Below are 23,701 nucleotides of genomic sequence, written 5' to 3'. Positions count from 1 at the left end.
GGCAGCCACTGGCCTGGCTGGTTCCGTGCCCACCACCTGCGCCTGGGAACCGAGGCCCGCTGGCCCCAATCCAGGCGACACCCAAGAGGGCAGAGCAACGACGGCCCAGAAGCACCTCTCCCACCAACCACTTACTGACGTGCCCCCCGAGTGAGCAAACACCAAGCAGGGGCCCCGAGCATCCCCGGCCAGAACTGCAGCCTCTGTCTCACTCCCCCCGCGACGCCCTCTGGGACTAACCCTCCCGGCCTGGAAGGGACGCACAAAGTCCTCCCGGGAAAAATCACCCTTCACCCGAGTGACTGGGGCCGCTGGGGTCCAAGCTGCTGCCCACCCTCCGGAGCCCCCAAGGCCTGCGGGGGGAGGGGACACAGAGGGACTCCAGGGGGGGGGTCCTCGCGGCTTCCCCACCCCGACTCTCACACGCCCACACAGAGCCCCAGCTCGGGACTCTTCACCTGGAGAAAGTGCTCCTCTCCTGTCCCCATCTGAGCCAGGTAAGGATGCAGACAGAGCAGGACCAGTGTGGACGCAGACCGTCTCCGCCCACCACCGTGGGGATGTGGGCCACCATGGGCCTCCTCGGCCTCTTTCTTCATCTGAAAAATTAGGAACAGGCCTAAAGGATTTTTCAAAGATTAAATACAATCATCTGTACAAAGAGCCTGCAAGTGGTTCGGTTCTGGGCGGATTCTGAAGCAGGAGCGAACACACTTGCTGACGGTTGGGCGTGAGGGATGGGAGGTCAGGGTGCGGGCTGGCGCCCGGGGTGGCCTGTGCAGCAGGAACGCGGGCTCACCCCAGCCGAGGCGGGCAGGGCGCGGAGGGCAGGCTGGGGAGGGACGGGACATGCGTCCTGAGACGCCCACCAGGCATCTAAGCGGAGGGACCCAGGACCCAGCTGCCCAGGTGAGTCTGCAGTTCAAAGAAGCGGCTGTGCTGGAGCTCGGATTGAGGGTCACCGGCACAGAGACGATGCTCAAATCGGGGAGAGGAGACCCCCCTCTGCCCCCCGCGCAGAGAGGGATGAGGATGGAGGCGGGGCCGAGCACACCAGGGTCAGATGTCGGGAAGCAGCCAGAAGGGGAGGCCGAGAAGGCCTGATGAGGTGGGAAGGAGCCCAGAGGCCCCGGAGGACGGGAGGAGGGGAGATCTGGCAGGCAGATGCTGACGGGATTCAAGTTCAAAAGACGGAGATGACGCCTTGGGTCAAGCAACGCGGAGAAGACCGCGACAGAGCAGTGGGGCGGACCGGGTCTGCAGGACAGCACGAGGGGGTTTCTGACGTCAGACGGAGATACACATCAGGCAGAGACAACGTGTTAAGAAGTTTGCTGATGGGAGATGCAGGGAACTGGGGCGGAGAGGAATTTGGGGCTTTTTTTCTGAGAGGAGAGAAATAACAGTACATTCCTGTGCAAGTTGGAAAGACCAGGAAAGAGGGAAATCGGGACGATGCAGGCAGGGAGGGTGGAATTGCTGCTCCCAGCCCAGGGCAGCAGGAGGGTGGGCCTGGTGCTTGGGGAAGGGTCTGGCCTTCAGCGGAGCGTGGCCGCTCATCCGATCCCAGAAGCGGGATCCACAGCGATTCCCAATTGAAAGTAGAGGCAGGGCTCCCGCAGGGTCAGCTGGCTGATTTGTTCAAAATAGAGACATTTGCAATGCAGGTAGGCTCGTGCGTTTTGAAAAGCTCTCTGGAGACATTTAACGGCCGTCCCCACCTACCCAGCCCGGCCCCATTACAAGGAGCCACTGGCACGCGGGATGCAGTGATACAGCCAAGAGACGGCTGGGCCTCTGGGGCGCTGGGGATGACAGTGGGGTGTGTGACAGAGGCCGTTCTGGGCACAGGTGGCAAAGGAGCAGGACGTGGGGCGGTTGGGCCTGCAGTCGGTGGAGAAACCGTGTCCCCATTCATTCTATTTATGGCTCTGCTCTGATTCATTCATTGTGATTTTATAGATTATTTTCATTTTAATGTGCAATTTACTTTCCCTGTTTCCAAGCCGGCAGGAACATTTCACTGCTGTCCCGCTGGGTCCCTCTCCCCATTCAGCTGCCCCTCTGCTTCAGATCCAGACAAGGTCATCCTCTTGCTGGGGTCCAGCCAAGACCCTGAGTGGTGCAAACAACCCTGTTCTATTCACTATTCTATCCCGCGGCACAGTCCTACACAACCCCTTACACACACACACACACACTCACACACACACACACACACTCACACACACTCTCACACACACACTCACACACACTCACACACACACACACACACACACACACACACACAAAATAACCGGAGAACCACACTCCCAAAGGTAACCATCCTCTGACTTGAGGTGTCAGTAGGACGTCCAAGTTTCTCTCCTGGGGCTGTAATGCCCCGTCTCACTCCCTACACCCCTGGGGAAGGTTCTCCCAGCTCTGCAGTGAAGGGCTCGCATGAAGGGAAGAAATTGAGATTGGGGTTAAGCAGGAGAGAGAAGGAAGGGGACTGAGCCCCCGGTGATCACCTACCGGTTCCTGCCCCCATGGTTCTGGGGGGAGAGGGTCCCCGACTCGTGCCTGCCAAACCCAACCTGAATGCCTGGCGAGCGTCAGGACCACACAGAGCAGAGTGGGAGGAGATGGTTTTATGGAAAAGACCTGACGGGGGTGAGGGTGGAGGTGACGGAGCCTGGAACCGCACCTTGTATACAGTAGGCGCTTAGCAAGGATCTGTGAGAGGGTGAATGGATGAATGGAGGGCGAAGTGGCAGCCGGTGAGCAGAGCCTGTCGTGTGCCGGCCCGGAGCCTTAGGACGCAGGGTGGGAGCCAGTCGGCCAGCTGGAGGGTTTCCTGAAGCCCCATGCACCCTCCGCCAGAGACCACAGGCTCCGCGGGCTTCCTGACAGCCTTCGAGTGCCAAGATCAAAGGTGAGGAATGTTTTGAAACAAAGAGAAGTTTGGGCTCCATCCCTGGTTTCCCAGCCCCTCTGTCCAGAGTCCGTGTGATCTGTTCCCTGAGTGGAGTTTGCACAACTTTTCTCCAGCCAAGCTGACACAAAGAAGCCGAGTGGCTGGGAGGCTCTGCCGCTTAGTTAATCATCGTAAATGGACAGCAGACCGTTCCACATGCTTTCGTGTATTACCTCACTTAATCCTCACAACAGCCCTGGTTTTATTCACATTCCACAGTTGAGAAGACTGGGCAGTTACAAAGCCCCCCAAGGCCATGGTGAGTATACTGGTCCCTGGGAATTAGACACAGGCAGTGCGGCTCCACAGGGCTTGCTCTTAACCTCCAGGCTATACTGCCTCCCCTAAGACAAAACACTAGGTTACGGCTGTCTACTCTGTGTCCAGCTGTCCATCCATCCACCCGACCATCCATCTGCCCACCCATCCAGTCAGCTGTCCACCTTTCCACACATCCATCCATCCATCCGTCCATCCATCTGTATATCCATCCTTCCTACCATCCATCCATCCCACCATCCATCCCTCCATTCAACCATCCATCCCCCTGTCCATTTATCCATCCGTTAATCCCTCTTTCCATCTGTTTGCCTGTCCATCCATCCACCCATCCAACCATCCATTCATCCATTCATCCATCCATCTGTCCGTCTCTCCATCCATCCAACCATCTATATATGTATCTATCACTAACAAGTCTTATAGGATACTGGTTAGGCAGGAGTCCAAACAAGATGACAAAGGGAGGAAAAGGAGATGACATGCCTATTGTCTGTATTATCCCATGTATTCGTCTACACACATGCAGAAAACACGAAACAGAGGCTGAGGTCTGGTGCACATTCTTCTGCGGCCCAGGAGGAAAGCTTCCCCAGGTGTCTTCCCTATTGACCCTCCTCTAGGCCCATCCTCACCCTCATTCTACCTGTTATCTCTGCACTTCACACCATCCTTACACTCCCCCAGGAAAGCCTTTCTTCTCATCCCCCAAGCTTCACCTTAGTTCTGGACAACACTGCATTTTTGCCAAAGCATGAACTTCATTTATGGAAGGAAACTAATTAGACATTTGGTCATCAATTACCAGGACCAGAGTGACCTAAGGGGTCGACTGCATTGATTGGTGAAATTATAACAAATCACATCTAATTTTCCACCATCTTGGCATCCTATTCTATGACAAGTGAAACTCACATTCTCGGGACAAGCTCTGTTGTAAATATAACGATGAACTATGAGCTATTTCTCAATCTTGTTACCACCAGCGTAAATTCAAATGTCAGCACACAAGCGATTGCCAGGAGACAGCGTGAGTGCCAGCACATAATGGAGTCTTTGTGTTTCCATCTGGTGCAAAAGAGAGGAAACAGCTTTGATCAATAGATAATATGCACAGTTGTTGGGGGCTTTCAATACAGCCAATAAACACAATCTTAAAATTGAGTTCTGTAAAGCTACGCTCACCTTTCGTTTCTTTGTACTGGCCTTGATCGACCTTAAGCTTCTGTAATGTTGCTACCTATGGGACAAAGTTGAAGGACAAAAATTAGAATGAAAGAAACGAAAAGTAATCTTGCTTTTCCTTCTGATTTTAAAACAAGGTCACTATTTATCACATCCATATTATATATTGCATATCTCAAGATCCCCATTCTCCTATTAGGTGAATGCTTGACTAGCTATGCTTTTCTCAGCAACAGTAGCTCATGTTGATTAAGTGCAGAGATGGCAGCTAATGCTGCTCACTGGTACCCAGGAGACCCTCCAGCACGCAAATCCCTTTCCTCTGGCCACTGGTTCTGGCGTCCTGGGCCCAGAACGAGGATAATGCAAACCCAGAGGTCTCACAGCTGATGCCCAGTGGATGTGTAGAAGGAGCAGAAACTGACACCTTGGGGTTGTCGGATTCTGTGGCTTCTTGCAGCCTCCCTAATAAAAGTGCCCACTGGGCACCAGACTCTGTTCTAAAACCTTTGGCTGCAGCCACTCATTTTGTGCTCAGAGCAGCCCTTTGAGATGGATTCCGCTCGTGCCTAGTACAGAGCCTGAGGCACAGAGTAGAAAGGTTTATGGCACCCTTACACCCCAGTGCTTTAGTAAATCAAGTCATTTTATAAAACTCAGATTCTGTTCTTATGGCCTTAAATATTCAGTTTTATGTGCACAGCTGTGGATGAAAACAGCAAGATGATTTCCCCTACTTCCTGAGAGTGAGGGACATCAAGACTGAATAAAGGGTGCAGACCACCCCCCTGACCACTCGGGAGTGGTCCATGACACTCGCCCCAGAGCAGTCAAGAATGGGATTAGAACCCAGCCTCCAAGCGGATAGAGCTGCATCAACCTCACTGGGCCAGTTTCAGCCATGAGCTGCTAAGCTCCGAGCCACACCTCCCCTGCCACCCCAGGACTTTCAGCTCGGTGCTGTTGAAAGGGGTTCAAACCCTGGCGTTTCCACAAGGAACTGCAACGGAAGAGAGTGAGGGCTTGCTTCCAGAGCTCCACCCCACCCCCAGCTCACCAGAACTCCTCTGCTCCCGGATTTACACACTGGATTTCCATTTCAACCTTATTTGAAGAAAGAGTTCCATGCCTTGAAAAAACGTTGAAACCCACTGGTACCAAATAAGCCTGCACTCAGCACTATTTACAATAGCCAAGACATGGAAACAACCTAAATGCCCACCGACAGGTGAATGGATAAAGAAGATGTGGTACATACATACAGTGGAGTATTACTCAGCCATAAAAAGAATGAAATTACGCCATTTGCAGCAACATGGATGGACCTAGAGATGATCATACTAAGCGAAGTAAGTCAGAAAGAGAAAGCCAGATGCCATGTGATATCACTTGTATGTGGAATCTAAAATACGACACAAATAAACATATCTAAGAAACAAAAACAGACTCACAGACAGAGAAGAGACTTGTGGTTGCCAAGGGGGAGGGGGTGAGGGAGGGATGGATTGGGAGTTTGGGATTAGCAGATGCAAACTATTACATACAGGATGGATAAACAACAAGGTCCTACTGTAGAGCACAGGGAGCTCTATTCAATATCCAGTGATAAACCAGCATGGAAAAGAATACATATATGTATAGCTGAGTCACTTTGCTGTACAGCAGAAATTAAACACAACACGTAAATCAACTAGACTTCAATAAAATTTTTTAAAAAATAAGCCTGCACTCAGGAGGCACACAGAGCAGGTCTGCGAGCCGACTTTGCACTTCCGAGTCGTGCAGCCCTGCTGGAGTTACCTTCACCACTACTTTAGTGCCTCGGGCATAAGATGAAAATAATAGGATATGGGACTTCCCTGGCGGTCCAGTGGTTAGGAGTCCGCGCTTCCACGGCAGGGGGCACGGGTTCAATCCCTGGTCGGGGAACTAAGATCCGCAAGCCACGCAGCGTGGCCAAAAAAAAGAGAAAATATTAGGAAAATTGTGCCTACCTGGCAAGGCTGTGGAGCAGCTCCAACTGCACGTGGACAGTAAGGCTTGTGATGGACGCCAGGGCGTCCGCAGGGCTGGGCAGGACGGCCTTCCTGGAAGAGGCGGCATCTGAACTCAACCTGAAGGATGGAGAGGCAGTAACTGAGCTCGCCTCTGCACGTGGAGGGGAAGCACGGGGTGAGACCGCTGCTGTGCCACACTGATCAGCTGCTTGACATGGAAAGGATCTGCCTGCTGAGGTTCTTGCCTTTTTTGTTTCTCAGCTGCAGGCAGGGAGTAGAGCCCAGCACACTGCTGCCAAAATAGATTTCTAAGATGAGAGGCTTTGAATCCTGGCAGGACTCCCGGCTGGATTTACGCTCCATCCCCGCGGATTTCTAATTTCATGTTAGTTACCTCAAACGTAGCCATCTTCAAAGAAATTCACTGGCCCATGACATTTGACTTAATCATAAAATCAGTCTCTGGGAGGAAAATCTCGTCCTCCAGGCTCTGCCCTCCGGGCTCCAAATCACGCGGTAGCAGCCGGGACAGAAAACAAGAGTGAAAAGTACCCATTGGCCTCAATTAAGAGGCATAGTTTGTGCGTGAAAACCCAGTCAAATTGAATGGAACTTTTCTATGGGAATTTTCACTGGCGTAGGACGGGGGTCTTCAGGGTAAGCGCGGATTCCAGGAGGGAAATGGTGCTCAGGTGGGCGGGGGCTTCCTGATTGCCCTACCTCGGCCAGGTTTCTGCGCTTCCGGCGGGGGAGGGGGGCTGGCGGGGGGCTCCCGTCCTCCTGCTGTGTTCCTCCAGCCAGAGACCGAGGGCCCGAGGGCTGTGAGGACACAGGGAACATGCTTCTGAGTCCCCACCCGACGCAGGCCGGTGAGAAACGGGACACGTGCCTCGGTGGGGGGCAAGCACCTGGACAAGCACCCCGTGAAGCCACCGGGACGTCCTCCTCAAACCCGACTCTGCCATTCATTCATGAACCACGTGTTCATCCCCTGCTCTCCCACTCCAACCCCCCAGGGATGCCCAGGAACCGCCTGCTCTGCAGTGGACGGATTTGATCTCCGTTTCACTGATTTAACTACCATTTTTGGTGACCTGGGTCCATCAATCTGATGTCCACAACCTCAGATTGTAACTCATTTTAGGCAAGCTTCCCCTAGTGACCCGGCTGTGACCTGAGCGTCGCGGGCACCTGTGGCACGTGTGTAGACCCACGTGAACACAACCTTGCTTTCCCACCCGCGCCGGCGGAGTTGATGTGGTTCCCACCAGGCCCATCAGAGGCGGGCAGGGTGGTACTTCCAGCTTGATGGGTCCACGCTCTTCGAAGTCAGCCTAAGCGGCTTGAACCAGCTCAGGTCTCGGCCTGTGCACTGGGGAGGACAACACCTTCCCCACAGCAGTGTGGCGTTTACGCACACAGTGCCCGTGGATCCAGCAGGCATCTTGTTTATTTTCTTTGGTGGTAGCCGCCGGCTGAGTGACCAACGTGCTTCCCACAGGCACTTCTGAGGACCTTGCCTCCGTCGGCTCGTCAGCCTGCAGGGCCGCGCCATCCCCCGACGCTCCCGGATGCTGGCGGTTATCGCCAGGGTAGCTGGGAGCTAGAGATGGCTCAGCGCCCTCCTGCCGGTGGGGTCTCCCTTCTGAGATGGGGCTGTGCTCGGCCCCGTGGAGAGGCCGACACATAGGGGCCGGCCTAGAGGGAAGGGGCAACTTCCCAGAACAGGTCTGACGGGGTTGATTGGTCACCAGCCACCTGACCTTCACAGCAAGTCACCCTGGGGCCTGTGGTCTCCCTCCTGAGCAGACCCCACCTGGGCCCGCGTCCTTGGTCCGGTCAAGGGGCGCGGGTGGCATCATTCACGCAGAAAGGACCACGGAGAGCCCGGCCAGCACACGTCAGCCGCTCAGAGCTCCCTGGACTTTTCTCCAAAGTGGTCCCTGATGGTGTTGTGAAAGGCTCTCCAGTATTCAACTCACCGTGTGGGTTGCGCAGAGCGTTCGAGGGAATAGTCCTGGGGAAACATCCCCACAGGCCCGGGTGTGATGCAGGCGCGAGAGATGCTGGCTTCAACTTGGCGGCTTCGTCCTTGACCCCGGCACCTTTGGTGGCCAGTTATTTCCTCTCTAGTTTGTCAGAATCGTCCAAAAATGCACATGGGAGTTTTCCAGATTCCTTTCTCTTCTTCCTCAGGTTATGACTCTATAATTAGTACTTGGATGTATTTGAAAGGCTCCTCAGGGAGATGGTGCTGCTATCATTTTCGGTAGAATAGCCTTCGTTTTCAGGAGATAACATCTCTCAGTACTCAGTCCCTCTCTGTGATCATCAGAATAGTACACCAAGGTTCTATTTAGTTTTATACAGGGACCAAGTTTTAGCTGAAGAAGCAGAATGAGTGACCAAATGTAGACTCGAGAAATACAGAATTAGGCTCATTTTAACACGTGGGCTGTAACATAAGAAATATGTCTGGCGTGGCTCCTCCGCACGGCGTTATTCCTAAATACGCACGAGACGCGTTTTCCTCCATTGCAGTGAAACCTTTTGCCCTAAAACAGTCCCCATTTGTGCACCTGATAACCACACACGGGTTCGTGTCACCTGTCCCCGGGCTCACGGGACGTGCCTGGCGACCGAGGAGGAGCACCAGGGGGCCGAGCTGAGCCACGCACGGGAAGCGGCGAGCCGCCGGGACCCCAGAAGCAGGTCTTCTAAGCAGAGTCCACAGGCAGGCGGGGCTCCAACGACGACCCCACTTGAGAGGAAGGGCGCGATGCCCTCCCAGGAAGGACACCCCGACAGTCCTGCCCACACTTGTTGACGCTCAGCCCCCCTTCCTCGCCCTCCATCCGACTCCAGCAAAGCCCCCGATGGTCCCGCCAGGGCAGCGCTTCCCAGTGGGAGGTGGAATCGTCCAAATGTGGCCCCTAGAGAGGACGAGGGCGCCGACGCCCGCAACTGTGGCTTTGCATCCTGTTACCCGAGAATACGACTCTCTCAGAAGACAGGGATTGTCCCCCGGGGTCGGGACCGAGATGTGCAGGATTCGCGGAGGTGCGAATGGAGCCAGGAAGGCCATGGTCCCACATCTGTTAGCCGGTCCTCACACGGGCCGCCTAGGTCCGGGGCACGGGCGCATCCTCCGGCGGAGGACTTGGCGGGTGACCTGTCCCAGACCTGCGCCCTCCGAGATTTCTGAGACTTTGGCAACAGAACTTTGTTCTCTGTGGCCATTCATCCCCCCAGGGTCCCTCTCACCGTCGCCTGTCCCCTCTAGGTAGCTGAATCTCCCCCGTCTCCCGATGGCCCGCAGAGCGAGGGCGCCTACACGAGACGTGTGGTCCAGGCTCTCCTGTAGCCGCGTGGACGGTGTCGGATCTGCCCCCCTGTCCCCTCCTTGCTCCTCCACCCAACCTCTCTCCCTGAGGCTTCTGAAGACCTGTCCTCCTCGGCACGACCCAGCGCCCCTGCCCCTTTCCTCGTTTCTGCAGAGCCTCTCCACCCGGACCCCGCGTTCCCAGCACCTCTTTTACACATCGCCCCCTCCTCCCCCAGTCTCTCTGCCTACGAGACCAGATCCAAGCCCCGGAGCGTGGTCTTCGTTCTTCTCTGCCCACCCAGCCTCGTGATGCACGCCACTCCTTCAAGCCAGGGCCCCGGTCCCGAGAGTGCCGTCTGCACGCCCTCGGGGCCAGTGCTCCAGCAACCCCAGCTTCCCTGCCCCCGGCCCCACGCACAGGACCAGCCTCTGCTCTCCTCTCCAGATGCTTAAATCCTGACCTCCGTGAACGCAGATACCGCCCTCACCTCAAGCCTGAACATCCCAGACCAAACGACTTTGGCCTCCTCATCGTTCTGGTACCCTCTGTGGGCTCTGTCACTCATCCGGCCCCCCTCACAGGCACATAGGTGGTCCCTGAGGATGGGAGCGTCTTCAGAAAGGATGAAGGCCTGCCCATCAATTGTTATAAACCATTCCTCCTGGTCCCGTCCATTTAGACACTCTGCACTGGGGAAGCATCAAAACAGTTAACTGAACGGTAGACCAATTTAATATGTAAACCAACATATACTTTAAAATGATACAATATATTCCCCTTCATTCTCTAAACTACATAATTATCATGTGAACACCTTTATATATGAAACCATTTACCAAGATGTAGGAATTGTAGCGCAAACTCTTTATCCAACCTAATAATTTCCAAATCATCAACAGACATCTAGGATTTCCCTGGTGGTGCAGTGGTTAAGAATTCGCCTGCCAGTGCAGGGGACATGGGTTCAAGCCCTGGTCCAGGAAGATCCCACATGCCACGGAACAACAAAGCCCGTGCGCCACAACTACTGAGCCCGCGCTCTAGAGCCCACGAGCCACAGCTACTGAGCCCGCGTGCTACAACTACCAAAGCCCGTGCGCCTAGAGCCCGTGCTCCGCAACAAAGAGAAGCCACCTCAATGAGAAGCCTGTGCACCGCAACGAAGAGTAGCCCCTGTGTGCCACAACTAGAGAAAGCCTGTGTGCAGCAATGAAGACCCAACGCAGCCAAAAATAAATAAATAAATTTATTTATTTAAAAAAAAAAAACAGACATCTAAAAACTTGGGCGTGACTTTTATTCGACACAGCTGTCCCTGTAAGATGCCTCTGACTGAGCCACGATTGACATGGGAACCCCAAAACCCTTCCAGCTTCCCTCTTAATTACACCGTCTTTAGGCGACTTTAGTTCTTTTAACATCTTTGACATGCTTCATAGGACAGAACCCCGTGTGAGCATTTGCAACACTAACACCATTACGTGTAAATATTCCAGCTCTGAGAACACTGTCTGACATGTTCGCGTGTTCAATATCTCTATTAAACTAAATCTTGAAAATTGGTTCTTGGATTGTCATATTCACTAGCTGGCTGAATATTCTTTCTCCATGGAACTTCACACATGTCATTTGACCTAGTTTCAGAATTCCAAAATTTAAAAACCTTAACACTTCATTTTATTTTTTCACTTTTTTCATTAAACCACAAGTGCATTTTCACATAATTTATTAGGCAAGCTGGTAGTTTTCCCTCTTGGAATAGCTACTGTATGTTTTCATTTCAAATTTCATATCTTATTTCTTCCCTTGAATATAATCTTCTACTTTTCCTTCATAGTTTCATTTATTTGTTTTCTGTGTTCGTTCACTGAAGAAATATTTGCGGAGCACCCACCAGGGGCGAGTGACATTTTAGGCACATGGGATACATCAGTGATCAAAATCAACAGTAATATTAACAAAAATCTCTGCCCTGAAGGGGCTTACAAAGTAGAGGAAAGAAAATAAATAAGAAACATAGCAAAAAAGAAAATGATACCTGTTTAAAGATGATAAGAGCTATGGGGAAAAAAATAGAGCAGGGAAGAGAGTTCAGGAGTTTTGGGGGCAGTGGGGACTGTTCCCACCTTCAAGAATATATGTCTGAAAGCTTTCTTCATCCTTGCCTTAATAACTGAAATGTCTTTCTTAACGCTAAAGAAAATACTGACACCTTTGTTGGAGAGTAGTGTGCATTAAAGCCAATATTTAAATGTTTATCCTCTCCCAGTTCACTAATTTTATTAGAGAGGCTGAACTTACCTTGATACTCTTTTTAAATGCTGTAATACCTCTAGCTGTACAGGGTACCCATTCAGATCCAAATATTCTTCTAATTTCCTTCATTTCTATTCCTAGCTCTTCAGGTATAGTATTTATAATTCTCTCTGCTGTTTCCTTGGTATATGAAACAAACATAAAGCTTTTGAGAAAAGCTATAAGGTGATCAATTTACATATTTTATTATATCATCCAGATATAATTGAATGTGGTCATGTTAGACGATCTAAATCAAAACATTTGGAAATTTTGGCTAAATAAAAATTTAGCCAAAGTGACACACTTTCTCTCTCCAATTAATTACAATTAAACTACAATTACAGTGTAATTGTAATACATGGCTGATTATACGTACCCAATATGTTCTCTATAGGAAGATTTTCCACCAAAATTATTTTTTCAAGCACTAATAATAATGATTGATGTGTAGCTACATCCACCCCTTCTAGAACCACGAAATCAACCAAACTATTAAACTATCTTCAAAGCCCTGATTTTGCACTTCAAATAAATGTTTACAACATTCTTAAGTGAAAGAGATGAAGCATGACCAACAATGATGGAAATTTTGCTGGCTTGGTTTGTAAGTTTTTCTAGAAGTTGTTTTCACATTTCAATAGATGCACATTTTCAGTTAGCAGTGTCGAAAATCTAGGTTACAATGACCCACTTACATCAATGTTATTTTTTTTTTTGAAGTTCTAGTAAATATTTCATGTCTGAAATGCCTGATTAATTTTAGCCACAGAGTGGGTGGTGTGAAACATTATGATAGTACTTTCTCAGTGTTTTTTATTTGATTTATCAATACCCTTTAATAAAAATTTTATGCTTTTATTATTTTAAATATTTATTACATGAAACTGAATTATGATATTCTTTTAAATTTTTCCACATTAATTATCACGAATATTCTTTACATAAACTATGCCTTTAGCAGAACAAGTTTATCCTTATGCTAAAATATGTAGGTGATTAGCATTTTCATTTCTAACAAACGTTGTCACCGTTTGTATTGGTATTTATATCAGTATCAATAGGCCACTCAAGTTTTGTTGAAATAATCAACCTGTTTTTAATTCCAGGAATAGAGCTTTTCTAATGCATTCTTGCATAATATCCAATCCTGCTCCAAGCTAGCCTGGTGTTTAGATGGTATCAGTAGATATTCCAGGCAGCAGATCTCATTAACATCATTTCTTCTTTGTTCTGAAGACTCAGAAGATGCATGCTTGTGAGATTTAAAGGGAGCATTAACACACCTAAATAGAGCGGTGTTTATAATATTTTATTATAAATCTGCAGTTACTACTTAAGTAAGAAGTTCAATGCACCATTGCAGTAAAACCAAAAGTTTCTCAGAAAACAGTGTAATAGGAAGCCCATTTATCTTTAGAAGTCGTAATGGCTGTAACAAGTTTACATGGCCATAATGAGTTTGCATCAGAGTTTATATCATTATGAAATATTACCACTATCACAGATACTGTTAAACTATTTACCAACCACTGGGGAGATATTTCAGTATTTTCACCAACAGTTTCTTCTTGAGAACAGGTTACTGCATGGCCACATCTGGGCATGCTAGCTGGGTCTCAGCCGGACGATTATTAAATTATGGTCAAGGGCTGTCCTTAAGAACGTGCAGATGGCTTTTTCACCCAACTAGAAGAGCAGAGTTGGCTATAATCATTTGTCCTCACACCACCCCCAGATTCTAGCACAGAGCTCTGCATGCACCGCAAGCTCTGTGGTCATTAAGGCGTTAACGTGTGATGGACCTTGCCTCCGTCCTGCCTCTCTGGGTGCGTGGCCAGACTGCATGTCTTGTTCTAGGGAAGGGTCTGCATCATTCACCATGTAGTTTGGGCTGTTTTAGCCACACCAGCACACTAGATCAACATTTTTAGGAAATGGACCAAAGAAAATTCTCAAGTCCCTTTATCCAGGTTCCTTCTTTGAATGTTTTGAGGATGAAATGAGAAAATGCATGCAAAGCGCCTGGCTCGTCTTCGGCACTAAGTAACCATCAGCTGCTCTTGCCACGCAGTACCTGCCCAGCGCTCCAGACGCTGCTTGGACTTTTCTCCCAGACGCTCGTTCTCAGTGGCACTCACTTGGCATTTGGTGTCCATCTGTCCAGACGTGAACCTTCCTGTCATATTTCATCCTCCCGACACTTCCTATCTGCATGCTTTAGGGTCGATTGCAAACTTGGTGATTCATACCTCTGGTTTCTCCTTTAAAGGCCTGACTTCAGTCAATTTTCTTCTAACTGGGGGTCTGACAATCCAATTCAAGTATTTTTTAAATAAATGTTCTGTTTCTTCTGTTGCTTCCACGTGGGCATTTTCCCAGCATCCAAACAGAAGAAGGCATGCGGGAGAATAAATAGTGAAGCCATTATCAGTTAACTCTATAATTTGCTGACTAATCTTGCCATAGGATTGATGAACACTACAATTATTACACAGATTTGGAATTTCTTGCTGTGTCTTTTGACTGCCTAAATATCTAGACACATGGTATCTAAGCCATACATATTTCTGTTCCCAATTACTTAGTTCTCAGCTTGGCCCACAAATAGAGAATGAGATTGTTTTGTTTACACTGGAGTGAGAAAGTCTGTTTTGCGAAATCCAGAGAATAGGGTTTTCTAAACTGGGAAGGATTCTTGATAGAAATGGGAGAGTTGCTGTAACTATTCTTCGAAGGCGAGTGGGGAGCAGGGGCTTTAGCAGGCTTAGAGGACGCTTCAGGCGTTGAGACGGGGGCTCCGGGGTCAACGTCAGACCTGCCGTCACCGCGACTGGGGCTCCGGGGTCAACGTCAGACCTGCCGTCACCGTGACCTCCAGGACAGAATCACCCAGCCACGCATCTGCAGACCGCGTGGACCACGGGCCCGGGAGCGCTGAGGCTCTCCTGCAGTGGCCGCCACCTCCAGCCCATGCCCACACTCTCCCCGGTCTCTAGCGGTTCCACAGTCTCCGGGCTTCCACCGGGTCTGCTACTGAGGACCCCGGCAGAGGAGGAAGGGGCATTGAGCCGGACATCGCTGTCTCCAGGGACTTGTTGGGATGTCATTTTAACATATTATAGCGCTCTTGCTGTGGATAATAGTAAAGGGACCCATGCTGATGGGTGGGAAATAGAAAATTAAAAAACTGGGGAGGGCGTTTCCAGGTAAATGGAAATGAGCCAAATTCAGCTCCAGGTCAAGATGTAAAAGTATCCGCCTTAAATAAATGCAGGTGAACTAGGTCATCAGCTGTGAACCCAGCAAAGAAGTACCGGCTTGTTTGGCCTGTGCATCTAAAATACACAGCTCACACAAAGCACACGCCGCCTGGTGGGCTGACACGTGTTTTAACCAGTGCGCCGCATACGCACACCAGTTTGGCCAGGTACGAGTGGTGTGACTGTCCCTAGTTCTATTAAATACAGCATCATTCAGTTCCCTGGCCCAATGGCAGCTGCTTCTGAATGGGAAGCAGTGCTTGTAATATACTCAGGACCATGTTCGCTTCCCAGTGGCCTTTCGCCTCTGCTCCTGAGCACTGGATAAGGGGGAAGTATGTTCACAGCCTGCCGTGTGGCCCCATCACCCACGGGCAGCAGACCGGCAGGTCCTCCCAACATCAGCACCAACCCGGCCCCCAAGGCTGCGCTCAGCTGCACAGAAACACGCCATCCTCCCTTGTGGAAACACCCCCGTCCCCTCTCTATCACCGCCACCACCCTAGCTCCGTGACTGCAGGAAGCCGACAGCCCCAACTGGGTCTCCAGCGGCAGCGGGGGCTCCAGCAGCCCGGACCCCGTCCCCCTCCTCCTCTAACTCCTCTCCCTGCTCCTCCCGGCCCCCCACCGGTCCAGGCAGTTTACAGCCCGACCCCTAGCGCCTCCCACCCCTCCAGGATCTCCCCCTCCAAGGCCACAGCCAGACTCATCCCCCAGATGCCCGGCCCTCCGTCCAGCCTCTCCCGCGCTCAGGAATGTACACGCCTCGCAATTACCGACCACGCGGGTCACCAACTCGCTCGTCTCGTTCTGGGCCCTTTCCGTGCCATCTGCATCCAGCAGGCAGGTGACGCCCGATTCGTCCTGTCTGCCCCCGGCCCCTGGCCCCGCCAAGCTTTGGTGCGGCCACTTCCCCGGCCTCTCCTGGCTTCCTGCCCCAACTCTTCCCAGCGGTGGCCACCGTGCGCTGTGCAGAGCCCTGCACGCCTGTCCCCTCCCCGCGTGGCAGGCCAGGCGCGCGCTGGAGTCCCCGCGGTACAGCCTGGGCAGCAGCTCAGGACAGCCGAGCAGCCTGCTCCAGAGCAGGGCCAAGGCCGGGCCCCGGGGCCGGCCTGTCTGCTCCGAAGCCCACGAGTCCTCACCCCCAATCGCACGGCCTCCCTTTCCTCCAACTCCTGGAGCAGTTATTAGAGGCCCCTGAAGTGCAGCGAACATTCTAGATAATGAGGCGGGTGCTTGGCTTAAAAGAGCCTGTGGTGAATCAAAAGTAGAAAGATGTGAACAATAAAAAGAGTGACTATTAGTATAAGGCAGTGAATGATTAATACCACACTAGTGGCAGAGATCACATTACTACGGAAGGAAGAAAAGCTGCATCTGAGGCTAAAATGGCCTGGAGACGGTGCTGTGAAGAAGGTGCATCTGAGCTGGGCCTAGAGTGACAGGCGTGTCCCTATGGTTTCGATAAACAGGCAGGTTGGGGGAACCAGCTTCTGGAAGGAAGGATCGTCACGTGACTCCTCCAGCTCCCGAGGCCCCCTCACGTTCTGAGTTTCTACTTCTCTGCCAGGTTGCAGTTTGTTGCTGCCTAACTGTCCCCTAAGACTCAGTCGAGCCTCCCCAGAGATGCGTAAGGTATCGTCTTACAAACACAAATATATCCAAGGGTTGAAATACACACCTTCTCCTCCTGGGCCAGGACACGGTGTCCGGGCTTCAGCTGTTCATGGCTTGTACGCGTCACGTTTCCCTGGGGCGCTGGTGAGTCACCGGTGCTTCCACTTGCAGGCCTGCTCCCTCTGTCCGCCCTTCTTCACGTCTTGAGAGGCAAAGTGCCCACATTAGCTGTCCCAGTAACCACCTGCTCGCGGAGGCGCGTATTCAAAAGAGAGAGGTTGCGTCTCCGAGTCTGAACAGCTGCGGTGCCAGCAATTACGCTATTTCAAGAGACTCACTTTCTTTTATACCCACAGATGAAAGTCGGAGACTCCACTGGAAGCCAGGTGGTCGTGCACGGATTCTGAATCTCTACCCGAGCATCCCTGCGCCTGCTCGGCGCCAGCACTGCACTCGGGTTTCAAGATCAGGGATCTCGGCCATCACTATTCAAAGAGAATGGGGAGGGACTTCCGTGTTGGTCCAGTGGTTGAGACTCCGGGCTCCCAGTGCAGGGGGTGCGGGTTCGATCCCTTGTCGGGGAGCTAAGATCCCACATGCCATGCGACGCAGCCAAATATATGCGGATATAAACAAAGAGAACGGGGAGGGTCAAACATCATGAGATTTAAACCCCTTCTGGTGTTCCCTCCTTCCACACACATCAACGGGCCCATCCAAACAAAGTACGTGGCCTTGGCTCTTTGGCCACACGTGTAGAGGAGATGTGTAATGCGTTCCAGAAAATAACTCTGCAGCTTCATGAACCAGGCCCTCGTCAAATGCTTGGTGGGTGAATAAGCGGGTGAAGGACTGAATCACTGAGCAGGTGGTCTCGGCACTGCACGGGCTCAATGGACCAGAGCTGGCAAACGCCAGTGTAGGCGGGAGGGCTCCCTGGGGGCAGGGCCCTGCTCCACAGCTCTCCACCCCCGATACCAGAAAGTCATACACACAAAACACTGCTGCACGGGCCACAGAAGCAGCTCTAGATCCACAAGTCACCCAACGTCATTTCACCCTCCCAACAAGACGTGTCCTTTCCTCCGTTCCCTAGGTGATAAGACTGAGCAGCACCAAGGTGGTAACTCAGCTGAGGTTAGACAACCAGCCGGCGAAGAGCTGAGTTCCCAAGTCCAACTTCAAAGTCTAGACTCTGAATGTCTGTGCTGTGGTCGTGCTTCTCAAACCTTAATAAAAGGAAAAGGAAAGGCCTGGGCTGGGCTTGACAACCTGCGTTTTGAACAACCAGCCGGCAAAGCCCTGCTGGTGGTCGACAGACCTCAAATCGCTCTCCCCGGTCAGTGCCGTGGTGACCTGTCCCTTAAGGCATTGCCCACAGCTTGCCTAATTATATGAATGATTCCAAAGTTTTATTTTTGTAATTCAGTTCTGTGTTAGTCAAGATTCCCCAGGGGGACTTCCCTGGCGGTCCCGTGGTTAAGACTCCACATTTCCACCGCAGGGGGCAGGGGTTCAATCCCTGGTTGGGGAACTAAGATCTTACATGCTGTGCAACACGGCAAAAAAAAATAAAATGTTCCCCAGAGAAGAAAAACCAAGAGGAAATACATACATATAGAGAGAGAGAGATTTTAGGAATTGGCTCCCAGACTTGGGGGGCTGGCAGGTCTGGAATCTACAGGGCAGGTCAACAGCCTGGAGATTCAGGTCAGAGTTGATGTTACAGTCTTGAGCCTGAAGACAGTCTGGAGGCAGAATTCCTCCTTCTTCAGGAAATCACAGTCTTTGCGCTTAAGGCTGATTGGATGAGGCCCAACACATTCCGAGAGTCACCTGCTTTACTCAGAGCTGGCTGATTTAAAGGTTCATGACATCTACGCAAAGCGTCCACAGCAACATCTGGAGGGTGTTTGAACAAACAACCGGTCATCATAGCCTCGCCAAGTCGACCCACAAAATTAACCATTACAAGTTTCAACTTCCAGAGGCATATCCCTCCTTCCCCTTATCGGGGCAACTACTCTTCAAGTTTTATCATCTCTGCCTTGGAAATAGGTCTCACCTACGGTCCTCTTTCTCCATTGCCCTTTCTCATTTCTAATTTTCACCCAAAGCCTCAAATTCTGTCCTTGCCAAGAAACACTGTCAGTGATTTCCCTTGAAAAGACAGGCTCACTTCATTCATTTTCTGGCAAGTGTCTGCCAAGTACCCAAGTTATTCTGACATTTGTTCTTTCAAGTAAAAAAACATGTTCCATGGAAAAGTGGAGAGTTCAGCTTGCAGCTCAAACAGCCCTCAAGTCACCCGTCCAGATGTGTCGGCTTCTGGAGAAGGCTGTGCATGCCTGTCCCGTTTCATTACATAGAAAATTTTAAAGATATGTAAGGTCTCGATGGTTGAGACGTAATGAGGCTCATTTTTACTGCTTCACATTCTGAAGTGAAACTGGCAATTTTCTCACCAAAGTGCTTAGTATGGAGAATCCAGTGACCACCTACACAGGGAGCGGCGGTCCTGGGTGGTCCTGAGACACCAGGAGTTCTGCATCAGGACACCTGTCAACATAGGGACAAAGGAAAATGACATTTATATTCTCACTATGAATATAGTTTTATTTTCAGCTTTATATTTACATGGAGTACTATTATGAAACAGTTTTGATCTTGCAGACCTGAGAAGACGTTAGGGTTCCCCAGGGCCCCACGGACCACACTTTGAGAACCAGTGGCCTGGACTATTACATTCTACTCCTTATCTCACTCCCAATGCCCTTCACAACTTGACCCCTCTCACTATTACCTGATAATTCCATTTCTCACATCACCTTCAAAAAAAACAAAAAAGTTTATGTCAGTCAGACCTCTATTATAACACCAGCTCTGTTACTAGCTGTGTAACCTGGTGAAAATTAGCAAAACTTTATCAACTTCAGTTTTTCTCATCAGTAAAATAGGGGTCAAAATACTTACCCATCAGACAGCTGTGAAAATTAAAGGAGTGAATATATGTAAAGAACATATCATTCATAAATATTCGCTCCCTTCCTTTGTCCCCCACTGCGTCTAAAAGGACAGCAATTCCCTAAAAGCCCTGTCATGCCGTAACTCAAGCTTTAATCAGATTTCCTTGTGTCTGCAGGGAATTCCCAGGGCTCCAAAATCCTTCCCCAAAGATTGGCTGACTTCCATCTCCTGCCTTTGAGCACGAAAGGCAAGTGTTTTCTGAATTATTCATTTTAAGTTAGTCATACGCCTGTTCATTAACTATTTCACAAGTATATCTTCTACCTACAACTAAAATCTAAGCTTTCAGAAGATGAACTATTTAAAAACTGTTATAACTCTTTTGTATTCGTGATCTGTTGTCCCATGACAGATTACCCCAAAATGCGGTGGTTTAAAGACAACCATGATCATGATGCTGTCTCCTGTTTCTCTGGGTCAGGTCACGGTGAGATGCCTTGTCCCTGCTCCATGACAGCTAGGGCTGGAATTGGCTGAAGGCTCTTTTACTCCCATCAGTCAGCGGATGCTGGTGTCAGCTGGGGGCCTGGTGGCTGGACCACACACATGTGGCCTCTTCAGGTGGCCTGGGCTCCCTCACAACATGGCAGCTGGGTTCCCAGGGCGGGGGTCCAACAGAGAGACAGAGCTGGGCAGAAGCTTGCTGCTTTCGATGACCTAGCCTCCAAAGTCCACAGCCTTACCTCCACCAAAGTCACTGGATGGGATACCAACCAGATCCCACAAGGGCTCAGAGGGAGGAAACATTGGCCCCTCACCTCCCCAGGAAGGAAGGTCAATTCCATGGCAAGTTTCAGGAAGAGTATGTGGGGTGAGCTAAATAGATAGGTGTGGCCACCTTTTGAGAAATCCTCCTACACCCTCTAGAAATTGCCTCTGAACGAGTGCAAGTGAGCACGCATAAATGAATAAATGAAGGGAGAGATGACTGTCATTTGGAACAGATAGTTTTTCTCAACTGAAGTGAATCAGGGTGTAGCCTAGACTGTCACACTGAATTCTATTCTCTGTGTATTCATCTGGTTCTGCTCCACCAAATGGTAAATTCTTTGAAGGCAGAAACTGTGTCTGGGATCCTCAGAGATTAACCCAGAGACTGGTAGGCAATAGGTGCTCAGTAAGTACTGATCGGAAAGAACAAAGGAAGGCAGGAAGGAAGGAAGGCATGAGAGGAGGGGAGGGAGGGGGAAGGAAGGGGAGGGGAGAGGAAAGAAGGTTCTTTCAGACTGCTATGAACTCTAAGATTCAGTGATGTGAGCTGTTCTGGTTTCAGGAACCCACAGTTCTCATCTGTGCAGGAACCACAGCAAAATCGGGATAGAAATGAAACATAAATTAATTCACTGCATGATTCTCTCTCCAAGGCCAGGAGCCATTTTTGCCTGAAGGGGAAAAAAGAGCCATTTTTTCAAAAAAGCTCATCTTTGGACACATTTTATAAATTCAAAAGGATGCACCAGAATGTTCTATTTCAAGTCAAATAAAAGCTACCTTACCTAATAGTGATTTCACCTATTTTTTTTCTTCTGCACACCAGGGAATGTTTTTGCCATTTTAAAAGAAATAATTCACTTACACCTCTATTGTACATTTCCTTTGAAAGCATAAGGAAGAGAACACTTCAGAGATTAATGTATTTGCTAATGTTAATGCTGGGTCAGAAAGGAGAGCTTTCTGTTTTTGAAAATTAAACTTACCTTTTTAAAATAGTTGATGGAAAAATGAGTTAAATCCAGTAAGAAGCCTGGAGGTTTACATAAAATCTGATAATGAAAATCAGCTTCCTTAACTACTCCAACTTTATGAAAAGTGAATATTTTCAAATCGGTCCTGAGTTAGGAATTCTACCAAATTACTCTCTTGATATTTCTGTATGACTTCATAATTATTGTAAGATAAATAGGCTTTTCTCCCCAATACATTTTCCTTGCCTTCCATTTTCAGGCCGAATTTCATGAAATCAGGTGTTTGTGTGATAACGTGGGTTTGCCTTCCTTCTGACCCCAGCCTGTGGCCAAGACACCAGCACGAACATCCATCTCCGAAACTGGACCTTCCACCGACCACTGACTTGAGAGCTTTCAAAATTATTCTAATCAATGCTTTTAGTGTTTCACCTGTGAATGTTTAAAAATATTCATCTACATTTAATTTTTGAGTGGGTCCTGTATGCATAAGATCAGACACACCAGCTAACTTCCCAGATCCCAACAGGTAACCACGGTTCCTGGTAAACAGAGGTGGCTCTTTGCAGTGTCCCCAGCAAAGCCCACTTGGAGCCAGAACGACAAACAAGCCAAATAATTTAGGCTTTCAAAAGAAGGAGAGAAAGAAAAAGCCCTGCCTTCCCTAATAACAAAGGATAATTTGGGGTGAGTTTTTCAGATAGCACCCCGCCTGTGTCACCGTGCTGCTGTGCCCAGGGTCATCTCCAGCAGGAATTTCAGCCACCGAGTCTGACCCGCACCTGTCCCAGCGGCAGGAGTGTCTGTCAATACCTCAGCAGGTTCTGATCTTCTGCGGAATGTCAGTTTATAACTGCAGAGACTGATCACAATTACTTCTTACCTTGAAGAGTTCCTTCCAGTCAACAGCCAAAACGACCCTCTGAAATAATCTACACTACTTTGAATCTAATGCTCAAAATATACACCCCACCCCAACTTTTTCCCACTCTTCCAACCTCACTAGGGCCTTGCTCAGACCTGAAACCTTTAAAAAAATTTATTTGCAAAATATTTGCATGCACTTAACTTTCAGCATGCCTGTACCAGGCATATGAACATTAGTGAAGTTGGTGCAGGTCCTGAACCACGCTCCTCCAAAGGCCAATTTCATTCACTTTCACTACTCAAGGCGCATCAGTTACTCAAAAAAATATCAGAAAGAACGTCATTTCATTAATAACTGTGAAGAGATTATATAAATATAACTATATATATTATGTAATAATTATATAATATGTAATAATATATTATGTTTATATATAATAACTATGAGAAGTCAGATGTAAAAAAGAAAACGTCATTGGGTATTTATGTGATCTTTTGATGGAGAAAGGCTGCTTTTGTTTTTGTTTTGGCCACCCCTCCCGGCTTGCAGGATCTTAGTTCCCCAACCAGAGATTGAACCCAGGCCACGGCAGTGGAAGCACTGAGTCCTAACCACTGGACTGCCAGGGAACTCCCAGAAAGGCTGTTTCTTTTTAACACACAAAAGCAAAGAAAGAACCCATAAACAAAACTGTGACAGATTTTTTTACCTAAAAATGTAATATCTTTATCTGTCAAAATCTCAATTAACAAAATTAAAAGCAAATGAAAATTGGAAGAAAATATTTGTATTATACATTAAGAAAAAGCATTAATATTTCTAACATATTTGATTATTTTAAAAATCAGTAAGTAAAAGGTAATCCCCATGACAAAAATGGAGACAGGGAATTAATTGGCAATCATTAAAAATATATAACAAATACATCAAATAGTATTCAACTTCTCTAAAATTCAAAGAAGAGTCTATCAAAACAATGAGAAATCTGTCTGTCATTGAAAATATTGTTTTATTTGGTTTTTATTATGTTTTGACAAGGGTCTTTTTTGGTGAAGATCTGATACACCAGACACTCTCAAACACAGGTAGAGGGAATGTAAATTTACCAAGAGACTTAACAATTTCAGATGCTATAACCCATTTATTCCAGTTCTGTGAATCCAAGGAAGAATTGGAAATGTGCAAAGTTTTGGATAAAAG

The 23,701-nt window shown here is 49.1% G+C and overlaps 1 long non-coding RNA gene across 5 annotated transcripts; it reads right to left on the bottom strand.

Moving 5' to 3' along the window:
* Window positions 1-3,727: 3,727 nt before the first annotated feature.
* On the bottom strand, window positions 3,728-21,100 carry LOC309634779. Of its 5 annotated transcripts, XR_014248422.1 has the most exons (5): window positions 16,986-21,100; window positions 10,234-10,430; window positions 6,418-6,537; window positions 4,424-4,478; window positions 3,728-4,306 (listed from the first exon to the last, which is right to left on the bottom strand). It is a non-coding gene; the product is annotated as an uncharacterized lncRNA (long non-coding RNA). The 5 variants fall into 5 exon arrangements; XR_014248423.1 differs by lacking the exon at window positions 10,234-10,430 and having other exon boundaries at window positions 16,986-21,089; XR_014248424.1 differs by lacking the exon at window positions 16,986-21,100 and having other exon boundaries at window positions 10,234-11,859.
* Window positions 21,101-23,701: the final 2,601 nt, after the last annotated feature.

This window comes from Balaenoptera borealis (genome assembly GCF_965194805.1).
Source record: "Balaenoptera borealis genome assembly, chromosome: 9".
Taxonomy (NCBI): Eukaryota; Metazoa; Chordata; class Mammalia; order Artiodactyla; family Balaenopteridae; genus Balaenoptera; species Balaenoptera borealis.
This window is presented reverse-complemented; position numbering and strand designations above follow the sequence as displayed.